We start from the raw sequence: 14746 nt of genomic DNA on the forward strand, positions 1-14746 counted from the left end.
AGATCATATTCATTATCATGGCTGCCACTTAGATACCTCTGGCTCATGTCTGTCAAGTGCCTTACACAGCCCCTTATTCATGTGCATGCATGTGTAGGGAGAATTACAGTAAACACAGTGCAAGTTTCTAGCAAAGCTGTGCTGCTTCCCGGTTTGGCCACCTGGTGGAGCCATCTTGCCCTGATTAATCTTCTGGAAGTGCAATAGTGTGTTTTATGTCACAACTAAATTTGGATAGCTGGGTAGCAAAGAAAGATTCATTTATTATTTTAATTATTTTATTTAATTTTGGTCATTTTGTTTTAATTTCGACAGGGACTGCAGAAGCAAAGACAGGAAAGTGGGAAGAGAGAGGTGATGACAGACTGGAATCCAACCTGGGTACATGAGGAGCAAGCTCTACCAGGTGAGCTACCAGGGCGCCAGATTTATTATTTAAAAAAGTTCCAATAAATAATAATCAAAAGGGACAGATGTCAAGTCTGTGTAATGTGCACATAAACAACTTTGAATTAACACAGATTTTAACTCATATAATCTGTTAGACAATTTGAATGTTGGCTGCTCAATACTTCATGCATGTCATGAAAAATTAAATGGACCTGTGTGACATTCTGTTAAAATAATTAGTTCATAATTTCAGTGTGAATTAAAGAGATACCTTCATTATTTCATATGCCTTTCAAGATGGCACCATCCTAGCGGGAGCCTGTTGTAGAAGCTCTGGGTATTACTGTCGTTTTTTGTGTTTTTAGTTGTTTTGTAGCTTGTTTTTTTATCTTTATTTGTACACTGCCCTGCATCTTCGCACCACATAATGTGGAGATGCTTTTTCAGTGGATTGGGAACTTTTTACTACTTTTTATTGCACTTGGGTCTCTCCGGATAACTGGGAGCCATGCCTGCAACACTGCTGGCATTGTTTACACCCACGACCAGCTGATTGCCCTGAGGCACCCAACCCTCTTGGCCGGAAAGAGACCCACCATACCAGAGGAGCTAAAGAGGAGACGGCAAGGCTGCAAAGTGGGGGTTAAACGGAGGATGAAGAAGAGAAAGTTTAAACTCTACATCCCTGCAGTCATCAGTGGAAACGTTCGCAAATAAAGTAGACGAACTGGAAGCGCTCACCAGGACACACAGGGAGTACAGGAAGTCTAGTATCATGTGTTTCACGGAAACGTGGCTACATGAGCAGATGCCGGACTCCAACGTTACCATTCCTGGCTTCCAGACGGCTCAAGCCGACAGGGACACCACCACGACTGGCAAGAAGAAAGGAGGGGGGCTCGGCGTGCTCGTAAACAACAGGTGGTGTAACCCCGGGCACGTTTCTGTGAAAGAGCGTGTCTGCAGCCCGGACGTCAAGCTTGTCGCAGTTGGACTACGTCCATATTATTTGCTGAGGGAAGTGTTTTCCAGTGTGTTTTCATCACTGTTTACATTCCTCCGTCTGGGAACGCAGAAGCAGCGTCATCCACACTGTGACTGAAGGACAGCAAACAAAACACCCTGGGGCCTTCATCATCATCACAGAGGACTTCAACCACGTTTCTCTCTCATCCACGCTCCCAAACTTCCACCAATTTGTCACATGCACCACCGGTGAAAATTCAATTCAATTCAATTCAATTTTATTTGTATAGCGCCAATTCATAACAGAAGTAACAGAAAATAAGACTTTGGACCTGCTGTACGCAAATGTTCAACTCTAACTCCCCCACCCCCAGCAGCCCCTCTAAAGGCTGTTATATACTCGCTGTTCCCGACCTGTCGCGTGACAATGTGATGTTAAAATCACGTAGATCTCACTGGCGCGCCAGGGTTTAGGCCGGGTCGTGCCAGGTCGCGCACCACTTTTTTTTTCAGCTGAGCGTGCCAAAGCATTATTAAGCATTAGTTAGGCATAAATAAATAATGAAATCATCATTTATAACGCATGAATACACATTAGTATGTAGTTTATAAACACAGTTAAAAATGTTTTATTCATCATTGATAAGCACATTAGTTATGGATTAGTAAATACTGAATTCATCATTTATAAAGCATGATTCTGCTGTAAATAGTCATTTCTATGTGGTTTATAATCACAGTTATAAATGTTTTAATCTTCATTGTACTGTACATTTCTGCATGCACTTGCACATCCACTATTCAGACATGTATTAATGATTAGTGACTGTGTTAGCAGATGTTCTATAAAAACTCACAACAAATTCATTTTCTAATAATGGCCTATACATTCAATTCAATTCAATTCAATTCAATTTTATTTGTATAGCGTCAATTCATAACAGAAGTTATCTCAGGACACTTTTCAAATAGAGCAGGTCTAGACCGAACTCTTTAAAACATTATTTACAGAGACCCAACAGTACCACCATGAGCAAGCACTTGGCGACAAGGGCAAGGAAAAACTGCCTGTTAAAAGGCAGGAACCTAGGACAGATCCTCCGGCTCTAGGTGAGTGGTCGTCTGTCTCGACCAGTTGGGGTGAGAGAGAGAGAGACAGAGAGAGAGAGAGCGAGAGACAGACGGACAGACAGACAGACAGGTGCACAGCAACAACAGTATTGGCAATGGCAATCTAGCAGGACCATGGCAGGAGGCTCCACCTGGATCGACAAGAACCTGCAAGACGAGAAAGCACAAGAACTCCGGGGAAAAAGTGAAGTTAGTAACATGCATTAATGGAACATGAATGAGTGCAGAAAGAGAGAGGAAGGGAGGAGCTCAGTGCACCATGCGAAATCCCCGGATAGTCTAGGCCTATAGCAGCATAACTAAGGGATGGTTCAGGACTCACCTGATCCAGCCCTAACTATAAGCTTTATCAAAGAGGAATGTCTTAAGCCTACTCTTGAATGTGGTGAGGGTGTCTGCCTCCCGAACCACAACTGGAAGCTGGTTCCACAGGAGAGGAGCTTGGTAACTGAAGGCTCTGGCTCCTGTTCTACTTTTAGAGACTATAGGAACCACAAGTAGCCCAGCATTCAGAGAATGTAGTGTTCTAGTGGGGTAATAGGGTACTATGAGCTCTTTAAGATGTGAAGGGGCCTGACCATGAAGAGCTTTATAGGTGAGGAGGAGGATTTTAAATTCTATTCTACATTTTACAGGGAGCCAATGCAGAGAAGCTAGTACAGGAGAGATGTGATCTCTTTTTCTAGTTCCTGTCAGTACTCGTGCTGCAGCGTTCTGAATTAATTGGAGCGTTTTAATGGACTTATTGGGGCAACCTGATAATGAAGAATTGCAGTAATCCAGCCTTGAAGTAACAAATGCATGGATTAGTTTTTCTGCATCTGTCTGTGATAGTATGTGTCTAATTTTTCTAATATTACGTAAATGAAAGAAGGCAGTCCTAGAGGTCTGCTTGATGTGGGAGTTAAATGACAAATCCTGATAAAAGATAACTCCAAGATTCCTGACAGTGGTGCTAGAGGCCAAGTTAATGCCATCTAGAGTAACTATATCTTTAGACAGTGAGTCTCTAAGGTTTTTGGGGCCAAGAACAAGAATTTCGTCTTTTTCTGAGTTTAACATGAGAAAATTGCAGGTCATCCAGGATTTTATGTCCTTAAGACATGTTTGTAATTTAGATAATTGATTAATTTCATCGGGCTTGATCGATAGATATAACTGCGTATCATCTGCATAACAGTGAAAGTTAATGGAGTGATTCCTAATAATGTTGCCTAAAGGGAGCATATATAAAGTAAATAGTATTGGTCCAAGTACAGAACCTTGTGGAACTCCATGACTAACTGTAGTATTTATTGAAGATTCATCGTTAACATGTACAAACTGCGAACGATCTGATAAATATGACTTAAACCAGCTTAGTGCGGTTCCTTTAATGCCAATTTGATGCTCAAGTCTCTGTAAAAGAATATTATGGTCAATGGTGTCAAATGCAGCACTAAGATCTAATAATACAAGTACAGAGACAAGTCCATTGTCAGAAGCAATCAGAAGGTCATTATTAACTTTAACCAGAGCTGTCTCTGTGCTGTGATGAACTCTAAATCCTGACTGAAAATCCTCAAATAAACTACTGTTATGTAGAAAGTCACACAACTCTTTGGTGACTACTTTCTCCAGAATCTTAGAGAGGAAGGGGAGGTTAGAAATCGGTCTATAGTTGGCTAAAACCCCTGGGTCAAGAGTGGGCTTTTTAAGAAGGGGTTTAATTACAGCTACTTTAAAGGACTGTGGTACATATCCTGATAATAAAGAAAGATTAATCATATCCAGTAAAGAAGTGCCAATTAAGGGAACAACTTCTTTAAGCAGCCTAGTTGGGATCAGGTCTAATAGACAGGTTGATGGCTTCGATGAAGAAATGATTGAAGTTAACTGATGAAGATCGATAGCTTAACTTAACTTTCTTAACTTTTATTTTCTTTTGTCTGTTCTTGTTTCTTCACTGTAACTCTGTGAAGTTTTGTCCTGTCTAACGAGGTTGTTTTCAGAGAGTTTTCATGCTTTTCTTCGTGTTGTTTTTATCATGCCGCTTCCACCGGGACACGCTGCCTTTGTTTACTCTGGAGAACAGCTGATCGCACTAATGCCGGCTGGCGTAGTGGCCAGACCAGCTGAAATACCACCTTAACTCTGGAGGAAAACACACCGAGGTTGCAGAGGAGGGAAACAACGTTGGGGGATGAAAGGAGGGTCGAGACGGGACAGGTTTATGGAGAGGAGAAGATTTAAGCGTTGTCTCCCCTCTGTTGTTATGGGAAACGTACGGTCCCTTAGCAACAAAATGGACGAGCTAACGGCGCTGACACGGAGCCACCCGGAGTACCGTGAGTGCGGTCTGATGTGTTTCACAGAGACATGGCTGCACAGGGACATTACGGACCAGATCGTCTCCGTTGATGGCTTCCACACCGTCCGGGCAGACCGGGATACCAGGAGTGGTAAGCGGAAAGGAGGGGGGCTTGCCATTCTAGTAAAGAGCAGATGGTGTAAGCCGGGGCATATCACCATTAAAGAACAGCTCTGTAGCCCGGATGTTGAATTGCTGGCCGTTGGACTTCGTCCATACCATCTGCCTAGAGAGATCCTGCACGTCATCATTGCAGTCCTGTACATCCCTCCCTCTGCAAACCCAACATCTGCCTGCAGCATCATACACACCACCATCTCCAAACTACAGACTCAACACCCCAGTGCCCTCATCATTATGTCGGGAGACTTTAACCACGTCACCATGGATAGAGTTCTGCCGACCTTCAAACAATACGTGAGCTGTCCTACAAGAGAGGAGAGGACCCTGGACCTGATGTATGCTAACATTAAGGATGCATACATCTCCTCTTCTCTCCTTCCTCTGGGCAGGTCAGATCACAACCTGGTTCACCTCAAACCCTGCTATGTGCCTCTGGTGAAGAGGAAGCCTACGACCACAAGGACTGTGAGGAGGTGGTCGGAGGAGGCTTATGAGACACTGCAGGCCTGCTTTGAAGTGACTGACTGGCCTGCACTCTGTGAGCCCCACGGGGAGGACATTGATGGGCTCACAGAGTGCATCACGGACTATATCAACTTCTGTGTGGACTGCAATGTCCCAGTTCAGACTGTAACCTGCTACGCCAACAATTAACCTTGGATCACTAAGGACACTAAGGCCATTCTGAATGAGAAGAAGAGGGCGTTCAGAGATGGCAACCGTGATGAGGTGAGGAGAGTGCAGGGGGTACTCCAAATCAAAATCAGGGAGGCAAAAGACAAGTATAGGAGAAAGCTGGAGAATAAACTCCAGCGAAACAACATGAGGGATGTGTGGAGTGGCATGAGAACCATCCCTGGGTTCCAGAAGACTGGTGGCATGGGGTTGGAGGGCCATGTCGACCGGGCCAATGAACTGAACCTATTTTTCAATAGGTTTGATACTGCGGCCCATCCCCCACAAGTCTCTGCTGCTGGCTACCCAACAACTGCCACTTTATCTCCCCCTACTCCTCCTCCTTACAGACCCCTTGTCTGCTCCTCACCACCTCAATTCACACCCACCTACTCCACCCCTCCCCCCTGCTCTACAACATGTCCTCCACAACCTGAGGACCTCACCCCTCCCCCCACTGTCACCTCTACAGTGCCCTTCACGCCTGACCTGGTGAGAAGACAGTTGAAAAGACTCCACTCCGGCAAAGCTGCAGGCCCTGATGGTGTACTTCCCAGGATGCTTACAGCCTGTGCCCCCCAGCTGTGTGGAGTACTTAGTCAAGTCTTCAGCCTGAGCACCTCCAGAGGGTCCCCGTGCTGTGGAAGACGTCCTGCCTCGTTCCTGTGCCAAAGACGCCGCGTCCCAGCAGCCCTAAGCACTACAGACCGGTGGCTCTGACGTCCCATATCATGAAGACACTGGAGAGACTCGTCCTGGAGCAGCTAAGGCCTATGGTCAGGCCCTTCACTGATCCACTGCAGTTCGCCTACCAGCCCCGCCTGGGAGTTGAGGGCAGCATCATCTACCTGCTGAACAGCGTCTACCCTCATCTGGATAAGCCAGCGAGCACTGTGAGAGTCATGTTCTTTGATTTCTCCAATGCTTTCAATACCATCCGTCCGGCTCTACTGGGTGAGAAGATGGCTGCGATGCAGGTGGAGGCCCCCATCGTGTCCTGGATTGTTGATTACCTGACGGGCAGACCACAGTACGTATGCCTACAGAACTGTGTGTCTGACAGGGTGGTCAGCAACACTGGGGCCCCACAGGGGACTGTCCTCTCTCCCTTCCTCTTCACCCTCTTCACCTCAGACTTCAACTATTGCACCGAGTCCTGCCACCTTCAGAAGTTTTCTGATGACTCAGCAATAGTTGGCTGCATAGATAATGGTGATGACAGTGAATACAGGACTGTGGTGGGCAGCTTTGTCACTTGGACTGAGCTGAACCATCTACAGCTCAATGTGACAAAGACGAAGGAGCTCATTGTGGATCTGAGGAGGGCAAAAACACCAGTGACCCCTGTTTCCATCCAGGGGGTACCTGTGGACACTGTGGAGGAGTATAAGTACCTGGGGGTGTACTTTAATAATAAGCTGGACTGGACTAGAAACACTGAGGCGGTCTACAAAAAGGGCCAAAGCTGACTCTTTTTCCTAAGGAGGCTGAGGTCCTTTAACATCTGCCGGACGATGCTGAGGATGTTCTATGAGTCTGTTGTGGCCAGTACGATCTTCTTCGCTGTTACATGCTGGGGCAGTGGGCTGAGGGTCACTGATAACAACAGACTAAACAAGCTGATCAGGGGGGCCGGTGATGTCGTAGGGGACGAGCTGGACACCCTGACGACCGTGGCAGAGAGGAGGATGCTGTCCAGGCTTCAGTCCATCTTGGACAATGTCTCTCACCCTCTCTACAACACACTGGCCCAGCAGAGGAGCACCTTCAGCAGAAGACTCCTCTCACCCAGATGCACCACAGAGCGCCACAGGAAATCATTCCTGCCTGTGGTCATCAATCTCTACAACGCCTCCCTCAGAGAGTCAGACACCCCCCCTCTGTAATTCTGAACTCAAAACGTAGACTATTATTCTTTTGCACTTTTGCACATTTAGTTACTGTACATTTGATCTTGTATATATATATAGTTATATATATATATATATTTATATTTTTTTGTGCTGAATGTTGTATATATATATATATATGTTGTTTGTATAATATGTTGTTTGTATATCTGGAGTGTTGTAACGAAAATAATTTCCCTCTGGGATTATTAAAGTATTTCTGATTCTGATTCTGATTGTTCCCTTTGTAGGTGGTGGTATCCAGGAAGTCCACTGACGTGGTGGACTTCAGTGTGATGGATGGGTTGTGATTATTCAAGGTAAGTACAAATTAGTCAAATTCTTCCATAGAGTGGGGCCAGACCCCCCAGATGTCATCCAGATATCTATAATAATGTAATGGCTTTTTGTTGCAGGCTGCCAGGGCGGAGGACTCCCATTCGGCCATGAAAATGTTGGCAATGTTGAAAATGTTCTTCTCAAGTCAGGGGCGCGGCTCTGCTGCTGACCCAGTGTCTCACCTGTCTGTCTCGTCTCCTGTCATTTTCATGTTTTATTGTTGTTTTAAGTGATCGAGCCCGCATTCTCTTTGTGGCAAAATGAAGCTCAGCGACGTCATGCTACTTTGGTTGGCTGTGTGCCTTCTCAGCAGTTTAATCGCAGAAGTATGGAGTTTACACGGAAAAGTTGGCATCCTCACTTACACGCGGGACCAGCTGCTGTCACTCAGGCACTCAATTAAACCGGGAGACTCTGGGCTGGAGCCACTGCTCAAGTACCCACAACTCAAAACAAGGGACTAAAATAAAGGAAAGAGGATCGAGAGGTGGAGTGAGAGAAAGACTAAGGAGGCGCGGCAGCAGACATCCTCTACCGGTAATAACATTTTCTAATGTTCGCTCTTTGAGCAACAAGATGAATGAACTGATCGCTAAAGTTCAATACGATAACGAGTTCCATCAGAGCAATCTCATCGTCTGTCTGTCTCTCTCTTTCTCGCTCTCTCACCCCAACTGGTTGAGACAGACGACCACCCACCTAGAGCCGGAGGATCTGTCCTAGGTTTCTGCCTTTTAACAGGCAGTTTTTCCTTGCCCTTGTCGCCAAGTGCTTGCTCATGGTGGTACTGTTGGGTCTCTGTAATTAATGTTTTAAAGAGTTCGGTCTAGACCTGCTCTATTTGAAAAGTGTCCTGAGATAACTTCTGTTATGAATTGGCGCTATACAAATAAAATTGATTTGAATTGAATTGAATTGAATTGAATCTTTTTTACTGAAAGCTGGTTGAAAGAGGAGATGTCAGACCCCAACTTGTCGGGTTACACAATTATTCGGGCTGACAGAGACAGTAATTCGTCACGGAAATCTATTGGCGGTGGCTTGTGTGTCTACATGGATGCACGCTGGGCTACCCAGTACACCATCCGGGAACGTGTGTGCACACATGACTATGAAATCCTGGTGGTCTCATTTCGTCCCTTCTACCTCCCGAGAGAGTTTGGCCAGATTACAATCATATTGGCCTATGTACCTGGGCCGGACTTCGTGGGAGCTGCGGCCAGGATAGCCGAGAGCTATAACATCGCCCTGTCCTGCGCAGTTAACCAACCCGTCCTGTTGCTCGGGGACTTTAACTCTTGTGACCTGTCCGATTATCTACCCACTTTACATCAATACGTCCGACCCGCCTGACACATACCCTGGATAAGTGCTATGGCAATATACCAGACGCCTATAAATCCACCTGTATGCCTGCCTTGGGGAAGTCTGACCACAATGTCATTCATCTATTTCCACGTTACAGGGCTAAACTGAGACGGGAAAAGACAGTGACTAAGGAAATAGAGACCTGGACTGAGGACTGTATGGAGGAGATGAGATGCAAGTTGGAGACCTCCGACTGGCTTTTTCTTAACTCATGTGACACTCCTCGTGAACTAATTGACACTTTTACATCCTATCTGTTGTTTAATGAAAGTAAAATCATTCGAACAAAAACTGTTAGAATATTTCCTAATAACAATTTATGGATGTCTAGTGATCTTAAGGAATGTATTTGTGAGAAAAAATGTGCTTTTAAAAATGGCTATATTGAGTTACTTAAGGAAAAAAGATGTGAACTAAGATCTAAACTGAGTAAAGCAAAAATAGAATACAAGGATAAAATTGAATATCACTATTTCTCAGGAAATCCCAAGAAAGCATGGGAAGGTTTAAATGTGATGATGGGCAGGGAAACTAAGCAGAAGCGTACCCCCTGTCACACCCCTCTCCATCTTTTGCATACGATCTAAATGTCTTTTTCAGTAGTTTTGACAAGAATGATTTCAGTGCTGAACGTGATAGTGCGTGCAGGTCCATTTTGGGATATGCCCCTATTACACTAAACAACATGAGATTGTAGCCGGCCTGTCTAGTATCAAGCCCAACTCGGCCCCGGGGCTAGATGGCCTCAGAGGTAGAGTTTTAAAAGAAAATGTTCATGCACTTAAAGGTATTATGTTGGAGTTATTTCAGTATTTGCTCAATTCTCTAAAAATGCCCAAATTATGGAAAATGTCTTATATCATGCCTCTCCCCAAAAGGCCTGGAGCTACCGAATTAAAAGATTTCAGGCCCATTGCTCTTACTTCTATCTTGGGAAAATGTTTTGAGAGAGTTATAAGCAGACAAATTACAGCGTCTGTTTCTAACAGCTTAGATCATCTCCAGTTTGCTTAATTTCAGAGGGGAACTGATGACGCAACTGTCAGTATGTTCCACACCCTGTCAAGGCAACTTCAAGTCCCATCCCACCTTGCTTGTTAATCGATTTCACTTCTGCTTTTAATAGCATGCAGATTCACATCCTGCTGCAGAGACTTATTGATATAGGAGTAAACGGTGGTATTATCCAGCTTGTTAGGGACTTTCTCTCTGACCGCCCTCAACAGGTTCTGGTCAATAATACTCGGTCCGACATCATTGTGCTTAATACTGGTGCCCCGCAGGGCACTATTTTATCCCCATTACTTTTCTCGATATACACAAACGAATTCCAATTAGATCTGGAAAAGTTTGGGTTAGGGTTAGGTCTTAGTAGATAACTACTCAGAGTCTCTCCCTATGTTGACCAACAACAACATAGTTTTGTGGGAGACAGAGGAAGTGCACTGGCCGACGCATGTCAGTCCCCAGACCATCGCCCACCTGCTGTCATGGGCCATATTAGAAGAGGAAAGAAGAAGGAATAGGGATGAGTGCAACATTAGACATTGGTCTAATGAGCATGTGTCTCCTCACAGGAAGGTTGTAGAGAGATCAAAGCAGGTTCAATCTGTTCATTTTTTCCTTCCGCTTCTTTGGGTGTCAGTCTCGACTTCCGGTGATAACCGGAAGTGGGCGTAATTCCGGAAATAGAGGTGAAAATCCTTGTATCTCGGCAAGCGTAGGTCGTAGAGACTCGGGGACAAGTGTTCCTGCGTGTTCAGAAGGGTCAGATTATGGCAGGGTTAGGGTTAGGGTTAGGGTTAGGGTTAGGGGTTAGGGTTAGGTTTGGGTTGGGGTTGGGGGCTCCACCTAAGTGGAGGCCCCCAAAGTGCACTCTCCACCCTGTGGATGGCCAGCTCTCCGTCCCCATCTTCTCTAAAGAGGTTTTATATACTCGTTCTATGAGTTATATTAGACTGGTTTCGCCTTTGTTATATGAAGTATTAAGTTTGGCAGTTTTTACATGTTTTTTTTTTTTGTTGTGTGGTTCCTTTAAATTTCCTCCATGTGCTTTGGTTAACCTGCTGTGTTCTCTCTCTTGTATGTCAGGTGGCGTTCGCTCGCGACGTTTCGTCCGCTTCTTGGGACTTCTTCAGGCGGCCATGACATACAGGTATTCTTTATTTCTTTTTTTCAGGTAGAGGTAAGTATCCCCTTATGGTGAGGTAAGTATTCCCTTTGGTTGAGGTAAGTATTCCCTTTAGTGGAGGTAAGTAATCCCTTTAGTGGAGGTGAGTATTTAGTTTAGTTGAGGTAAGTATCCCCTAACAATGAGCCCCTCTGGGGACATGTGGCTCCCTCAGAGGGCCGTGCCAAACTGAAAACAAAATGTCTGCTGCTCCCTTTTGTACTCATAGCCCCTCCCTTTCTGAAAGTTCGTGTTGCTCCTGGTGTCAATGTAGTGATTTTTTTATGTACCCTTCTTTCTCATGCCTTTTTCAATTAAAAATCCTTTTTCCCTGGCTCCAATTCTTTATCCTTTAACTTATATAGTGTTCATATCTATGATTTACACTTTCTCCATTGGGTATGTGTGCCTCCCTTTAATGGCTACACTTCATCCATAGTATTATCAATGCCTACTGTAGTTAGTGGCTTCATCCATTATATGGGTTATAAATGTCCTTCACTGAGGTTTGAATAAGTTAAGGCCAGTGTTTTGGGGTCAGGGTGGGGGGTTGAAATTGAGTCAGGCCTTGAATGTTAGGGTTAGGGCCACAAAAGGGGCTTAGTATAGGTCCAATTGGTTAGGGTTAGTTCAGAAATGTATGGGCTGGGGTTAGATGGGATAGAGTGTGGGACTTAGACTAGGTTTAGCTTAATATAGCTTAGTATGGATAGGAGCACTGACCATTGATCCACAGGAGGCCCTGGCTGGTTAGGTTTGGGTTGGGGTTGGGGGCTCCACCTAAGTGGAGGCCCCCAAAGTGCACTCTCCACCCTGTGGATGGCCAGCTCTCCGTCCCCATCTTCTCTAAAGAGGTTTTATATACTCGTTCTATGAGTTATATTAGACTGGTTTCGCCTTTGTTATATGAAGTATTAAGTTTGGCAGTTTTTACATGTTTTTGTTTTTTGTTGTGTGGTTCCTTTAAATTTCCTCCATGTGCTTTGGTTAACCTGCTGTGTTCTCTCTCTTGTATGTCAGGTGGCGTTCGCTCGCGACGTTTCGTCCGCTTCTTGGGACTTCTTCAGGCGGCCATGACATACAGGTATTCTTTATTTCTTTTTTTCAGGTAGAGGTAAGTATCCCCTTATGGTGAGGTAAGTATTCCCTTTGGTTGAGGTAAGTATTCCCTTTAGTGGAGGTAAGTAATCCCTTTAGTGGAGGTGAGTATTTAGTTTAGTTGAGGTAAGTATCCCCTAACAATGAGCCCCTCTGGGGACATGTGGCTCCCTCAGAGGGCCGTGCCAAACTGAAAACAAAATGTCTGCTGCTCCCTTTTGTACTCATAGCCCCTCCCTTTCTGAAAGTTCGTGTTGCTCCTGGTGTCAATGTAGTGATTTTTTTATGTACCCTTCTTTCTCATGCCTTTTTCAATTAAAAATCCTTTTTCCCTGGCTCCAATTCTTTATCCTTTAACTTATATAGTGTTCATATCTATGATTTACACTTTCTCCATTGGGTATGTGTGCCTCCCTTTAATGGCTACACTTCATCCATAGTATTATCAATGCCTACTGTAGTTAGTGGCTTCATCCATTATATGGGTTATAAATGTCCTTCACTGAGGTTTGAATAAGTTAAGGCCAGTGTTTTGGGGTCAGGGTGGGGGGTTGAAATTGAGTCAGGCCTTGAATGTTAGGGTTAGGGCCACAAAAGGGGCTTAGTATAGGTCCAATTGGTTAGGGTTAGTTCAGAAATGTATGGGCTGGGGTTAGATGGGATAGAGTGTGGGACTTAGACTAGGTTTAGCTTAATATAGCTTAGTATGGATAGGAGCACTGACCATTGATCCACAGGAGGCCCTGGCTGGTTAGGTTTGGGTTGGGGTTGGGGGCTCCACCTAAGTGGAGGCCCCCAAAGTGCACTCTCCACCCTGTGGATGGCCAGCTCTCCGTCCCCATCTTCTCTAAAGAGGTTTTATATACTCGTTCTATGAGTTATATTAGACTGGTTTCGCCTTTGTTATATGAAGTATTAAGTTTGGCAGTTTTTACATGTTTTTGTTTTTTGTTGTGTGGTTCCTTTAAATTTCCTCCATGTGCTTTGGTTAACCTGCTGTGTTCTCTCTCTTGTATGTCAGGTGGCGTTCGCTCGCGACGTTTCGTCCGCTTCTTGGGACTTCTTCAGGCGGCCATGACATACAGGTATTCTTTATTTCTTTTTTTCAGGTAGAGGTAAGTATCCCCTTATGGTGAGGTAAGTATTCCCTTTGGTTGAGGTAAGTATTCCCTTTAGTGGAGGTAAGTAATCCCTTTAGTGGAGGTGAGTATTTAGTTTAGTTGAGGTAAGTATCCCCTAACAATGAGCCCCTCTGGGGACATGTGGCTCCCTCAGAGGGCCGTGCCAAACTGAAAACAAAATGTCTGCTGCTCCCTTTTGTACTCATAGCCCCTCCCTTTCTGAAAGTTCGTGTTGCTCCTGGTGTCAATGTAGTGATTTTTTTATGTACCCTTCTTTCTCATGCCTTTTTCAATTAAAAATCCTTTTTCCCTGGCTCCAATTCTTTATCCTTTAACTTATATAGTGTTCATATCTATGATTTACACTTTCTCCATTGGGTATGTGTGCCTCCCTTTAATGGCTACACTTCATCCATAGTATTATCAATGCCTACTGTAGTTAGTGGCTTCATCCATTATATGGGTTATAAATGTCCTTCACTGAGGTTTGAATAAGTTAAGGCCAGTGTTTTGGGGTCAGGGTGGGGGGTTGAAATTGAGTCAGGCCTTGAATGTTAGGGTTAGGGCCACAAAAGGGGCTTAGTATAGGTCCAATTGGTTAGGGTTAGTTCAGAAATGTATGGGCTGGGGTTAGATGGGATAGAGTGTGGGACTTAGACTAGGTTTAGCTTAATATAGCTTAGTATGGATAGGAGCACTGACCATTGATCCACAGGAGGCCCTGGCTGGTTAGGTTTGGGTTGGGGTTGGGGGCTCCACCTAAGTGGAGGCCCCCAAAGTGCACTCTCCACCCTGTGGATGGCCAGCTCTCCGTCCCCATCTTCTCTAAAGAGGTTTTATATACTCGTTCTATGAGTTATATTAGACTGGTTTCGCCTTTGTTATATGAAGTATTAAGTTTGGCAGTTTTTACATGTTTTTGTTTTTTGTTGTGTGGTTCCTTTAAATTTCCTCCATGTGCTTTGGTTAACCTGCTGTGTTCTCTCTCTTGTATGTCAGGTGGCGTTCGCTCGCGACGTTTCGTCCGCTTCTTGGGACTTCTTCAGGCGGCCATGACATACAGGTATTCTTTATTTTTTTTTTTCAGGTAGAGGTAAGTATCCCCTTATGGTGAGGTAAGTATTCC

At 44.8% G+C, this 14746-nt stretch overlaps 1 long non-coding RNA gene across 1 annotated transcript; it reads left to right on the forward strand.

The window, feature by feature from the left end:
• The first annotated feature begins 340 nt into the window (after positions 1-340).
• Positions 341-8773, forward strand: LOC127374738 (uncharacterized). Its single transcript, XR_007887252.1, has 3 exons — positions 341-406; positions 7776-7844; positions 7941-8773. It is a non-coding gene; the product is annotated as an uncharacterized LOC127374738 (long non-coding RNA).
• Positions 8774-14746: the final 5973 nt, after the last annotated feature.

The sequence above is a fragment of the Dicentrarchus labrax genome, unplaced genomic scaffold, assembly GCF_905237075.1.
Source record: "Dicentrarchus labrax unplaced genomic scaffold, dlabrax2021, whole genome shotgun sequence".
NCBI lineage: Eukaryota > Metazoa > Chordata > Actinopteri > Moronidae > Dicentrarchus > Dicentrarchus labrax.